This window comes from Gracilinanus agilis, chromosome 3, assembly GCF_016433145.1.
Source record: "Gracilinanus agilis isolate LMUSP501 chromosome 3, AgileGrace, whole genome shotgun sequence".
NCBI lineage: Eukaryota > Metazoa > Chordata > Mammalia > Didelphimorphia > Didelphidae > Gracilinanus > Gracilinanus agilis.
This window is the reverse complement of record NC_058132.1, coordinates 212,216,117-212,231,365: the sequence shown is the minus strand read 5'-3', so window position 1 is coordinate 212,231,365 and position 15,249 is coordinate 212,216,117.

The following is a 15,249-nucleotide window of genomic DNA, read 5'->3' as shown; positions in this document are numbered from 1 at the left end:
CTTACATAACACACTTTCAACACATAGCTACAATCAGCAATGAAAACTGACTACAACACAGGGTCATGCAAGAAGAAAGAAGACTGAAGGCATTGCTTTGCATATTAACGGCAGATAGACTTGTGTAACAGAGGTTTGTTTACAAAACAGATTTGGTAAGTATATAGTTACAATGGTCACTAACATATAATATAGGGCATACTTCCAACATTATTTGCAACACTACATAACTCAGTAATTAGAATTCACGATAATGTAAATCAGTGGTACATAATAGTAGAAGTATGGTAATAGATATAAGAGACCATTATAGAGTAAATTCTTACCCCAAAGGAAAATTTTATATATTCCTATGAGGTAACATCACAGGATATAAATTCTCCATCCAATTTATAATTTTAGTAAATGAAATCTTAAAGGGTTTTATGCCTATCTTAAGGGGGAATTCATATTCCAAATAGATGAGTTATAGAGGATATGTACATAAGATATATATATAGTGTGTAAGTAGTATAAAACAAGTATGTAAATAGCATGTAAATACTATGTAGATTTGTACATATATGTATACTGGTGTATGATAGATTTCTTACAAGGTTTTAGTTTTCTTAGAAGAGCAAGTTAATTTTGAGTTTTACCTGTAGATAGTGTTTTGTTTTCCTGTATTAGCAAAGTGTTTCAGCATAGTTATAAAGTTGGTGTGAATTTTCTTTCATAGGATTTGTAAGGTGCAGTTTGAATTTGTTTGCATATGTATTGATTTGGATACTCTTTTGCTTTCTGTAACAGCATAGGTTTTAGTTTTTTATTGTGTTACTGTATTATTGCAAATGTTTACATTTTGAATTTCTGTAATTGTACTGTTTGGACTTGCTAGTTTGCAAGTATTTTCCTTGATTTTTTTTTTCTGTTTCTTGAAATTCTCTTTCTATCTTTAGCATAGTTTAGCTTATAATAGGTTTAGCATAGTGATAGAGTAAGATAAGCTTAAGATAAGAACTATATTTGGAGAATAGAAGAATAGTTTGGGAATAAGTGAAGAATTGCATAGTTACAGAGATCTATAGGGAAAGATTCTATCTTTCCAATGGATCTTAAGGGGGAAGATATAAGGATAAATTAGGAATTTAGGATAATTTAAGGTTTGGTAGTAATGGACTATGAAGGCCTAAAGCCTAGTTTTGAATATTGAGCCAGAGTTCAGGTTTGGAATTCTGAGGGACTTGAAGAGTAGAGTCCCAACTATCAAGGGGCTCTTGGAGTTTACCTGAGCTTGAAGAGACTGGTTCTTTCTGTTCTCTGGATCTTTTCTTGGGAAACTTGGAAAACTGGAGTGATAGTTTGGGATAGGAGAGAAAGTGCAAGTTGGAGAGTTGCTGAACTAAGAAGACCAATAGAAGATCTCTTTTGTATGTCTGTGTGACTGGAGGTTAGACGCAGTTTTCTGTGGTCTATCAAGACCCAGAAGATTGACCTAGCCTGACTAGGCTGAGAACTTGGCCAGTCTGACAGTTGAAGAACTGAGCTGAAACTTACTTGGAGGCAGTAATTTAAGATTTATGTATAAGGACATTAATTATTAGAAATAGGTTTATTTAGAATAGAATTGGATTTAAAATAGTATAAGGAGATCAGTGTAGATCTGAATTTTCTGGTGGAAGAGACCTCGTGAGAGGTCAGGGAAAGGAGAGTGGGACAAGGTAGACCCCTTTTTAGCTTTAGGGATAATATCCTTAAAACTGTGTTTCATCTCTCCTCACCTTTCCTCAAAACTGTTAAACCTTAATAAATAGAGGGTTTTTTTTTTTTGTACCAACTGCCTCCAACGTTGTATGAATCAGTTTTCCTTAGACAGGCCAAACTGTTACAAGGCCTCAACCTCAGCTTAGCTGGCAATCATCTGGTTTACTAACAATAGCAACCAAACCCTGAAGAAGATAAAGTGTATCCCATTCTCAACTCTACATAAGGAAGGGATTAATAAACTTTGAGCAATTTATCCTAAGGCTGCATGACTTGATTTAGGTTTTTATTACTTAACAACCTTGTCTCTTATCCCTTTTAACAAGTGAGATCACTATAATTTAAATTTTGCATATATCAAATCCTTCATAATAAATTAAAGTTCTTTAGCAATCTTTCAGTGTTTAAACAAACCGAAGTTCAAATCATTTACTCTTTCTCCTTTCAAACCTGCTTAAAGCAGAATAGAACCTCCAGCTTAGTTTCTTTTGCCTCAAAACATTGCTGTTTAACTCATGAAATTCCATCAATATTATTGTAATTTACCATTTATTGTATCTATTTTACACTAGAATTCACATTATTATTATTTTCTTTTCCATTACTCCTATTTCTTCTGGCTTTTCCTCCTTTACCATTACTGCAAATAGAGGAAAGGTAATATATTTAATTGCATGTAATCCTCATGTCAAACCCTATTTGATTTCTGGGCTGGTCAAATTTTCCTTGTTAAGTGCATACAGTTTTCATATTATATATCTTTAACCTATAATCAGGTAAAAAACTTAATCCTCTTTACGGTACAAATGCATACTGTTATAAATAAAATTAATATAGATGGATATTATTAAAGATATTAGGGTTTTATTAACAGTCATATTGATAATTAAAAAGAACTACATGCCTGTTAAGATTTAATTCAAATGTCCTGCCATTACCTCTGCTCACCTGGCTTGTTCAGCAGGAAAAAGAGTGTCCCAATCAAGTTCCGAGACTTTTATACCTCTGTCTACATAATTATACTTCCTGCCCACCTGTACTACACAAGAGGAATCATGGTAAATGTAGTTTTTAAGTCCTCTAAACGTCCACAGGAAATTTATATCATGGATCTCAATATTAAGACCCCCAAATTTCCAATATTACAATACATATTTTGTATTCATTCATTACTTTCTAACAAATTGTGTCTGAACACATGTCAATCTCTGGATCATTAATTATTTCTCACAAGTTGTACACATAAAAAAACAATTCCTATAACATTAGTCAAATACAACACTGTTTAGAAATTCTCTCATGTAATAGGTAACTTCTGGAAAAGATTGAGAACAGCTTGAGTGACAGATTGTTGCTATAGAATTTACCCAGATGGCATGAGCCAAGGGCAAAAGACAGTTGGGACCACCTCTATAAAAGCCCAGGGGTTTAGCCACTTGAGGTCTCAGTCTTGAGAAGGTATTTCTGGAGGGTAGAAGGTGGTGAAGTGAGGGTAGACCTATAGACATGCATATCTAGCATCTAAACCTTATTGCCTCAAGAAATTCATTAACCTGTTACTAAACAAGGTTGAGAGATAACAACAACACAGCTGTCAAGAAGATTATCACTATCCCTTCCTTTCCTTTGGTCTAGACTCTAGACCAGGGGTTGGCAACCTTTTTGGCCGTGAGAGCCATAAACACCACATTTTTTAAAATGTAATTTTGTGTGAGCCTTACAGTGCTCACAGTGCAAGCTCCTGTAACAGTGCATGCTCCTGTAACAGCACCTGAAAAAAATTGACTTTATGGCTCCTGCAGAAAGAGTCATATCTGGCCCTCAAAAGAGCCAGATATGGCTCAAGAGCCATACGTTGTCGACCCCTGCTCTAGACCATGGCCAGGTATGATCAGGGTCTGTGCTGGGGAGAAGAATCTCCAGTGTAATATAGGATTTTTAACCTTGCCATCTTGGATTAGGGCAACCCGTCAGTTGCCCTGGATAGAGTGTTGATGGTGGCATGAGACATAGGGCAAAGCACCAACTGCCAGTTGAGTCAAGAGTATATAAAGCCCTGGAGACCCAGGGCTGGGTTCTGTTCTTACCTGACTTTGGCCTGACCACTCACTTACCCCTTACCCATCCCCACCCCCACTTGGGCCCCAGGTGGCAGGAGTGAGAACGTGAGTAGCTAGGCCTAGGATATAGTTGGGTTTAAGACCTATCTTCTAGAGCAACTCAATAATATTATTACTATCACTGGCAAAATTTAGTCCAAGAACAACTTTATTTATCAACCAGAGACCACATCACTCTGACCATCCAAACAGGATCCTTACCAACTTTAGTCAGATAATCTTTCACCTTCAGATCACAGTATTTCCTAATCCTCTTTCCTGTGCCTTGTTCTCTTACTCTGTTATCAATAAACCCCTTAGCCTTAACCAGAGAATTCTGTGGTTATTTTCCTACCATTTAAGGCCAAGGCAGTTTTGGCTGGAACAAACTCCTTTGCTGAAGGGCAGGAAGTTCAACATCCACTTCCTGTCAACCTTTGATTCACCAATAGGAAGCTGCTTCCTCAGTAGGAAAGGGACTAGTAATCTGTTAGCTTAAAGGGGCCTGGTGTCAAGCAGTGAGGTTTTCTCTGGACACTCAGTTACCTGGGTTGGACCCTTGATACATTTATAACAAGTATCAAGCTCAGCCTTGGTACAGCTGAGACAATCACATTTCATCATTCCACAATATTACTTTTCCTGTTGTAATGCAAGGTGGCTAACAGAAACTTTTTGCTTCTGTAATTTCTAATGGTCACAAAAAGTCAGTTAGAAGTCTTAGAATCTTCAGAAAGTCAGTTAGAACTCAAAGCTATAAATAGAGGTGAAGTTCCAACCAACGAGGCTTTTACTGTGGCTGGAGGCTTTGCTTTGGCTTAGACTGTTAGCTGCGGCCTTTTGGCTTGGCTTTGGCCTAATTGCTTCGGCCTTGGCTTGTGCTTATTTGTCTTGGGGAAATTTAAACCTATCTCATTTCTCTGGACCCTTCCCTGATCTCTCCATCTACATTCCCTTCCCTTCCCCTGAATTTTCTTTGGGCCTTGGGTGGAAGGGAGGGCTTGGTGATTGAACACTGTGGGTTTTAGTTTCTATAGACAAGTAGAATATCCTCAAATAAGTTACGCCTAGTTTTAGCGATTTAATAAGGACTTTACTTAAAAGGCAGTCAAATCTCCTGACTGGGAGAGCAGGCTCTCTCAGTCTAAACCTCTCCGCTACCCATTCCCCCCATCACCCCTCTTCCTAGAAGCAGTTAGAAAATGCTGAACCTCTTTCCCTCTGATTAACCTGAGATTAATAAATCCCCTTGTTACCTACTCAAAGCCTCTGGTGATTCATTGTATTGAAAATTGAGACAAGAGCTAAAGAGGGAAGGAATCATTTTTTTGAGATAACTGGGGGCATCCATCTTGGTAAGGAAGTACCTACTGGAGACTTCCTCCAGCCATCAGTTTGACTGGCAGAGAGGGGCCCTCTCGACTCCTCCCTCAAGAGACATTAGAAATTAACAAGAGAAACCCTCCAGCCAAAACCTAAACATTTCTTACTGGCCCTAGTTTCCTCTCTATATTCTCTGTCTCAAGCCTCTGGGAATAAACCTGTTTGAGCTGCCCTCTCTTACATACCCCATTTCTTTTAACTCCTTTATACCTTCTCTTCCCTTCTTTCCTCCTCCAATCACCTTATAATCACCTAATATTCCCTTTATCCTTCCTCATACCCAAATTGCCTCTATAACCCATTCAGGTTACCTTATTTACTTCTTGATAACACTGTATACAATGTTTTCCTGATTATGCTTATTTCACTCTCCATCAGTTCATGTAGGTCTTTTCAGCTCTTTCTGAAATCATATTGTTCATCATTCCTTATAGCAAAATAGTATTCCATCACCATCATATACCCCAATTTCTTCAGCCATTCCTGAATTGTGAGATGTCCCTTTAGTTTTCAGTTTTTTGCTACCACAAAAAAAGCAGCTATAAATATTTTTGTACATGTAAGTCCTTTCCCCTTTTTTGATCTCTTTGGAATACAGTCTTAGTATGGTATTACTGGATCAAAGTGTATACTCAATTTTAAGGTCCTTTGGGCATAGTTCTAAATTGCCCTCCAGAATGGTTCAATCAGTTCACAACTCTAACAGCAATGCATTAGTGTCCCAATTTTGTCATATCCTCTCCAAAATTTATCATTTTCCTTTACTGTCATATTGGTCAATCTGGTAGACATGAAGTGGTACCTCAGAGTTATTTTTACTTGCATTTCTCTAATTGAGGGGAATTTAGAATACTTTTCCATATGATTATTAATAGTTTTGATTTCTTCATCTTAAAACTGCTTGTTCATATCCTTTTACCATTTGTCAACTTGGAATGGCTTTATAGCCCCCAGTAGTGAGAGTAGGCCCCAATAAAATTAGAGCCATCCACTAGCTGGAGCCAGACATGTAGTTTTTCCCCTTAGCATGAACCCAATCCATTTTTCTTCTCAAGATACCAGATGTCCTGTCAGGAATCACTGGTGCAAGAATTCCGTGAGAAACCTAACTAGGGAGTCAGCCACTGACATATTGATCTATTATTGAGAATCACTGAAGTAGTTCATTTCCATTATCCTTATCTTATAAATCATTATTTATCATTGTTTCTATATGAAGCTTACTGTCTGTGTGGTTCTTAGTCTATAAGACCCTCCTGTATGCCCAGGACACATCACTTGCATCCCAGTTTGAGTGACCTACAAACAGTTTCCAGAGTCAGTGTCTGACATGTCTTGTATTCTTAAAATTTTGATTTAGTTCTCTTTATATTCAAGAAATGCATTGCTCTTATTTTTTCTAATTTTTCCTCAACCTCTCTCATTTGGTTTTTAAAATCCTTTTTAAAGTCTTTGAAAGGGGCAGCCGGGTAGCTCAGTTGATTGAGAGCCAGGCCTAGAGATGGGAGGTCCTAGGTTCAAATCTAGCCTCAGACACTTCCCAGCTGTGTGACCCTGGTAAAGTCACTTGACCCCCATTGCCAGCCCTTACCACTCTCCCACCTAGGAGCCAATACACAGAAGTTAAGGGTTTAAAAAAATTTTTAAAAAATCTTTGAAAAATTCTTTTTAGACTTGTGACCATTTGTCATTTTTCTTTCACATTTTAGAAATAGGTGTTTTAATTTCAATGTTTTCTGAATTTGAACTCTGGTCTTCTCTCTCCCCATAGTGGTCATTTATGGTTGGGTTCTTTCTCTTTTGCTTACTCATTTAAAAAAGTTTTATGGTCAGAAGGCTTGTTACCTTTATGCTAGACTCAGGCTTTGTTCTTAGGGTGTGGATGATGATGTCTCAGGTTTCAGGTTGGTTTTGTGCTGTTATTCCCTTAGTTTTACTTTGTTCTTCTAGTTCCTATAATACAAGAACAGATGTGATCCCCATTCCTCCTGTCTTATACCCCAGACTATGAGTTACCTCAAGTATCCTGATCAGGTTCTCTGCCAGTGTTGATACTGCAAGCAAACACTGACTATAAGTGGTTCTATGCCCTGGAACTTCAACTAGGGACTCCACTCTCTTGGAATGACCACAACCAGTAAAGCCCTCACCCCTTAGCACACACTCATCAGGATCTCCCTCCTTGCTCCTACTCTTCCAAAGTCACAGATCAGCATTAGTGGTGTCTAGTCAACATTATTGGGCCCCAAATTCCACCCTAGTCAAGTGGCCACCCCCCACAGAGTAGATGGATGGAAATCTCTTCCAAGACTTGTTGCTTACTGATTCCTGTGATATTTGCTCTTGGTCATGAACTCTGAAGTGAAGCTAACAAAGGGAGACTGCTCCAACCCTTGCAAAGATGCCCCCTGGGCTTGCTATTTGCTACTTTTGAGGTATTTGTCCAGGATCAGTAGAGACCACCACCTGTGAGATTAGAGACCTTCCTTCCAAGTTATCCTTGGCTAGACTATTTCACTTATTTAACTATTCAGGTCACTTTAGAATTAACTAAGAAATATTATTTTTAATTATTTGTAGGGGAATTTGGAAAGTGAGGTAATTTCACACCCTATTCTGCCATCTTCCCATAATTCTCTCATCTGTAGTAATTTAAAATGGAATTTCCCTTTCTCTCTCTTATTGCTGGATTTTGTTGGTAGTATATAGAAATGCTGATGATTATGTGAATTTATTTTATGTCTTGCACTTTTGTTAGTTACTAATTCCTTCAACTTTTTTTTGTTTCATTATCTAGAGTTCTTCAAGTATATAATCATATCATCTGCAAAGAATGATAGTTTTATTTCTTCATTGTCTATTTTTATTTTTTCAACTTCTTTTTATTTTCTTATTACTGTAGACAGTACTTCTTGTACAATATCAAATAATAGTGATGGTAATGGACAACTTTCTTATTGTCATTGTTTAGTCATTTTAATTATGTTGAATTCTTCATAATCCTATTTTGGATTTTCTTGGCAAAAACACTGGGATTGTTTGCTCAGCTCATTTTACAGTTGAGAAAACTGAGTCAAACAGGGGTAAGTATAAGGAGAAAGCCCAGGGACAAATAGTTATTAAGGCCAGATTTGAACTAAAAAAGATGAGTATTCCTAAATCTAGGCCTGCATTCTATCTATTGTACCACCTACTTGCCCTGACCTTATTGGGAAGACTTCAGTTTGATCCCCATTACAGATAATATTTCCTTTTGGTTTTCAATTGATACTATTTATCATTTTAAGAAGGTCTCCACTGATTCCTCTAATTTCTGGTGTTTTTAATAGAAGTAGGTGTGATATTTTATCAAAGGCTTTTTCTGCATCTATTGATATATTTATAGGATTTTTGTTGCTTTTGTTATTGATATGGTCAATTATGTTTATAGTTTTTCAAATATTGAACCAGCTCTGAATTCCTGGTATAAATCTTACCTGGTCATAGTGTTTGGTCTTTGTGACATATTACTATAATTTCCTTGCTAGTATTTTATTTAATTTTTTTACATTTACATTATAAGCTTAAGTTCCTGATGATTTTTGTGTTGCTTATAATTTTCCTAGAACTTCAGGATTAATTTCATAAAACATTGACGTATGTCTTAGAAGTCATGCACAAGAACATTTAAAGGTTAGCAAGTTCCTGCAGGTAATAGAGCAGGTAATAGAAAGGCACATGCTATTAAAGTTATATTCTGGTTTACATTCCCAACCAGTTGATGAACATGTCCTGTTTCTGGGCAGAAGTTCTCCCTTTTTGCTGAGTCTTGGAAGATCTCTTCTCTTTCTTGAAATGCTGTATAACCCAAAACTATGTCCTTCTCTTCTCTAGAACTTGGATCTAGCCAGGGGTCACACATATATAATTGAATTTTGTCTTTTAAATGAAATAAAACATCTGACTAAGAACACTTTTGGTTTTCAGTATAATTGTTCTCTTTGGTTTTTAAAAGTTAACAATATTCATTAAGAAAATTGTTTTAGAATGACCAGACTGATTAGAAAAAACTTGGAAAGAATTACATGAGATAGTGAACAGTAAAATGAATATAAACAAATGAACAGTATGTGAGTCACAGAATTAATACTGGAAGAATAATATGTGAATGTTACCCCCAGAAAGTGAACAGAAAGGTGAAACAGGAAAGACTAAATTTATATATACATGTTGGTCTCACAGACAATATCTTCTGTAATGCAGGGAGGATGCAGAAGGATCGGGACAGTTAGGGACAGGATTTATTATGTAAATGGGAAGAAAAGAAAGCTAAATATATGAGACTTGTGGTTTCATTTGTATTCTATATTCCTTTTCTTTGTAGAAATGCTTGTTTTGTTTGGCTTTGTAAAATTTTTGGGAAAAGAATTTAAAAAAAGAAAACTGTTTTATAATTTTCTTGAACAATTTTTGCTCTCCCTGGTTGAGATATCAAAATCATATTTGTGTCATAAAAAGAATTTGATAGAATTGCTTTACCTATTTTTAAATTGTCTGTATAGTGTTAACACTAATTGTTTCTTAAATGTCTGGCTGAATTCACTTGTGAATCCATTTAATCCTCAGGATTTTTTCTTAGGGAGCTTGTCTACTTTTTCTAAGAGGATTATTTATGTACTGGTAATTTATTTCTTTTTCTGTTAATCTGGGTAGTTTATATTGGACAAATATTTGTCCATTTCATGTTTGCTGTCAGTTTTACTAGCATACAATTTAGCAAAATAACTCCTAATAGTTGCTTAAATTTCATTGTCATTGGTAGTGTATTCACCCTTTTCATTTTTGATACTTGCGATATTAAATTTGGACTTTCTTCACAGCAACTAGCTGGAAGAGGGCATTGTCCTAAGCCTCAGCATTTCCATTCTGTTCTGGGAGTTTGGAGTTTCTGGTGTTTCCAAAATAGTATGATCTGGTAAGATGTGTGATCACTGCTCTCCTGGTCTGTATTCTGGTCCCTATATATGTAGAGTCCATGATCTCTTGGGATTGCATATACTGCTCCTCAGAACCCCTATTTTGGGAACACCATCAGTACTGTTCTTCAAGATCCATTATTTCTTGTCATTTAAAGGAATCCTGCCCCTTAGGGTTTTGACCTTAAACTATGACCAGAAATGGATATAGGCAATGGAATTGCCAGAGTGTGTTCCTACCCTCTTTGCTGGTACAGGGGTACCCTGTAATCTTTATCTGATCAGTTGGCAAGTTCCCTCACCATCTATCCCTTGAGAACTCCTGAAGCTACTGTCCCTGTCACTCAGTCCTACCATTGGTATTTCATCCATGTGTTCTCCAGGCTGGCCTCCACATCTGTGTCACATAACTCTCTTTTTCGACTTTCCCTTTATTTTATATTGTCTTGGGTTATATTATTATCTTATATTGTCTTGGGTTGTCTTGGGTTGACCTTTTGTTGACTGAAATTCCAGAATTTGATTCGAGGCATTATTTTAAAGTTGTTTGGAATGTTTGGAGACCTCAGGTGAGTGCCCCTCCTTCTTTACTCTGACTTCAGTAAGTCTTCTTGTTTTCTTTTTTGTATAGACATATAAATTTGCCTTTGTGGGCTTAGGAACTAGTTCTGTACTAATTGTGCAGGGCAATTGAGGTAAGGAGGCAGAGTAATTTGGGAAATACCAACCTTAAAACTTAAACAGTCATACAGCTATATAACAAATATATTTATTTCCATTGAGAGAATTAAAAAACACATATTAGTGGGGAGTTGGATAGACCCCTTCACAAGAGGCTTGAGGAGGGTACAGGTTTATAAATTGTTTCAGAAAAATGTTAATGCAGAAATTATGTAGGTAAAATCATAGGTTTTATTACTTTACTCAAGAGAAAACCTGAACAATTATAAAGATTTTGATAAAACTTCTCAAAGGCAAAATTATGTCAGTGAAATAAAAATAATTCTTTTATATATTATAATCTTCTATGTTGCTTTTATGTCATAAAAGCTAAAGAAAAATAGATATATAATCCCATGCTCCTTTTTGCGTCATGAAATTTGAACAAACTTTGTTAAGCAAAGTGATATGCTCATATATCTCCTAAGGAAGTAAACTTCATCAAACAAACTTTATATAGGTAAATTGTCAAGTTATAGTTTAAATTATATTTAGAGGATTAACAAACAGGCTGATTGAGGAGGAGGACTTACATGTCCCCAAGGAGTCAGGGACAGTTGAAATCTTTCCTTTGGCTTCTTATCTCAGAAATGTCTAAAGTTCTAAGTAAAATTTCAAGTCCTATGAGACAGGTTATTTTCAGTCAATTTTAGTTTTGTTTGATTCATCATGGTTCCATTTGGGAATTTTCTTGGGAAAGACACTGTAATTGTCATTTCTTTCTCCAGCTCATTTTGCAGGTAAGGAAACTTAGGAAAACAAGTTAAGTGACTTGCCCAGAGTCACGCATCTAGTGTTTGAGGCCAGATTTGAATGCAGGAAGATGAGTCTTCATGACCAGCACTCTAGCCACTGTACCACCTTGTTACCTGAAACAAGTTTTGATTAGCTAATAATACTGAGGTTAATATCGGCCAAAATTGGTAGGAGAAATGATCTTGGGACATGAACAATGAGAGGAAATTAAAAAAAAACTCTGGTGATATCACTTGTAACAACACTAATAGATTGTTATATGATCTATAAACTTGATTGAGAAAAACGTACATCTTTATGTTGTTGCCTCTGTTTTCCTTTGTAAGTCTATGTATTTTACTTTTTGCATTTAAAGGAATTATTCTGAGAAGGACTCCTGAAGTAGTCAGTGTAGCAGAGAGGATCAAATTCTAAATTTGGACTCAAGAAGGACTGGGTTCAAATTCTATCTCTGATATTAGGTATATGACCCCAGAAAAGTCATTTAACCTCTAAATGCCTCTGCCCATACCCTAGGATTTCCTGACTTGCTGATTTTTCTTTTGTCTTCTGCACAAAGGAAGAAATCAAGGATCAGAGATCCTTTACTGGAATGAGGGAAAGGTCAGAAATAGAGATATATTTTGAACTTTGGTCTTTTGTGACACCAACTCTTCATTTTGAGCCTGACAGATCCTTGCCAGTTGGAAGGGTGGAATGCAATTTGAAGTATCTACCTAAGAAAACCAAACTACCAAAATAGTTATAATAAAGCATTTTAATCATGGACAACAGATTGCAATCTGGGTTCCCCAAACAACAACTTGGGGAAGATATCTTTAAATCTCATATAGGAAGAGGGGATTAAATAATATTTTGGAAGGGAGGAGGAACAACAGCCAGATTGTTAGAGTTCATGAAAGCTTGGGCAAGACCCAATAGTCAGATACTCGGGTAATTGGGAATGGGCCTGGATTGTTTAGATTTGATTGTCCTCTTTAAATAAGGTCCTCAGGCAAAAGAGATCATACAACTCTGCTGTAAAGATGATTACTTCCATTGAGTTCACACACACACACACACACACACACGTGTGTGTGTGTGGGTTGGATAGACCCAAGCCCTACCTCCCCCTAAGAAGGAGGGAGAGTAAAGCCTTAATGCTTCCAAATGGAGGTGATTGACCAAGGTGGGAAACTTCTTCCCAGCACAAGAAATATATAATCTTTTGGAATGTATATTAGGATGGGACTCAGATAAGAAAAAGAGAAAGGGGAGGGACACTCATTCAGGGCATGCTTACCTTTCTTGTGCCAGATCATTGCAAAGTTATTTCTAGGCTTGGTCACTCTATTGATGCTCCAATTACAAATATCATAAAAGCCAATAGAAACTTTTTCACCTTTGACATCATTTTTTTGAGTTATTTGTTTTATCACTCTGGAAAAGAGTTAGTAAGGAGATTTTCTGGAAATTATGTCCTCAGCAGCAACAAATATGACCTGAAGGATCATAGGATCAGTCATTTGGACGTGAACCTTAGAGGGCATCTTAACATTTTCATTTTGCAGATAAGGAAACAGATCTAGTGACATTGAATGGCAGGTAATAAATGGTAGACCCAGAATTTAAACCCATATAATCTGTCTCCCAAATCCAGTGCTCTTTTTACTATATCTCATCTTTTAGGGAAAGGGATGATGGTAACCATTATTACTTGAGTGGAAGGATAGAATGTTAAAGGAGGTTGAGCCAGAATTCATAAGTAACCAAATACATAGGTCTAGATGAGATTTGTAAAAGAATCTCTGTAGAAGTCTTTCCAAGTGGGGTGAGGAAAATGAAATCAAAGGACACTGAGGAAATAGTACTGATATAGATAATACTGACCTAGTTGTTTCATTTCTTCAGAGAATGCCATTCTATGACCTCTGGTTATTACTATCCATGCCTCCATCTACACATTGATTTGGGTTGGACAATAGAGATCATGGTTTCAGCACACAATTGCTTATGTTGAAATTTGTCCTTACATGAAGTATTTCACCACTGTTTCTTATCACTCATTTCTCACCAGTTTTCTAAAGTTGACTAATGTTGATATGAAAAGTGCCTTACAGACTTGGAAGAGTTAGGTCTACATGGGCTATTTAGTAATTTTTTATAACCTTGATTTTATTAAGGGGAAATTATTCTGTCCCCAAAAGGATAAATATTCTTGAGCAGACAAAGAAAGTGCTGAGTCCCAAACAGCAAAAGTTTCAGGATAACTACTTGGAGAAGGAATTGGAACATAAAAGCAAAAAAATAAATTAAAATAAAATAATAAAAGTTTCTGAAAAAAAGGAAGATTAGGAATTAGAGTCAAGGAACCCAATCTCAAATCCCTGCTCTGATATTTACTATCTGGATGACTTTGAACAAATCACTCAAATTCTCTGAGCCTTGGTTTTGCCCATTTGTAAAATGAAAAGGTTGAACTTGACAAAATAAGGTCCATTTTAGCTAAATCTATGAACCTAGAAGAAAAAAATCCATTAAATCAATAAACATTTATTAAATGTCTTTCTAGTCCTTCAGCTTCTGGGAGCTAAGAAAGACTGATTCTTAGTAAATTTGCTGATTTTAGTTCTTTGTTTCAACCTCTGGGAAAGCTAAGAATGGGAGGCAAAAATATGTTCACAGTATCTACACAGTGCTTGCTCTTGGTGTTTGTCCAGATGGCCTTTTTTGATTTGCCTTCATTCTTCTACATTGCATTCATTCCCCAAACCTGATTGACTATGTGAGAATTAAGGCAAGGCATGGAATTCTTGTTTCTATGATACCCAAGTCTTCCTCTTCTTGTACACTAATCCCAGTTTGTTCTCCACCAAGATTCTTTTCTTGCCCTTTGGATTCATCATGGTTTGAGTTCACTTCCCATAGGCTGGTGTCAGCTATTGCCTTGATTTCAGCGTGACTGCTTTTTTCCATGATGGTTTCATGTTCTTGTAGCAAAGTGTTGTCATTAGTAGTTTTGATGTTATGCCTTGTCTTTGTTAATTACTGTGGCAAAGGTAAAGACTTGTTTGCTTCCTTGAACACAGTTTTCTGAGGTGTGACAAAATTGGATTCAAGGAAAGTTTGCATTTGATTAAAGGTTCCATTCCAATCAGTCATTGACACTATGTATGATATATTCACAAGATTGAAGGGAGTTAGGGATTGTGAAGGAAATGTGATGTTATGCTTTTTTTTTTTGAGAGGATATTGGAAATATATTTGGGATGCCTTATACATTTTTAGGAAATCAATAAAGGAAGTCTTATCCAGTACTTTTGAACATCCCTGTATTGCAATAAATTGTAATTGAACACCATTAGAGAAAAATCAGAATTTTTTTTAGAACTATGGTTCAACAGTTAATTCTTTTTGGTATATATATATATATATATTTAAACATTTATTAATATTCATTTTTAACATGGTTACATGATTCATGCTCCTACTTTCCCCTTGACCCCCAGCACTCCCCCCACCCATGGCCGATGAACATTTCCACTGGTTTTGTCATGTGTCCTTGGTCAAGACCTATTTCCAAATTGTTGGTAGTTGCATTGGTGTGGTAGTTT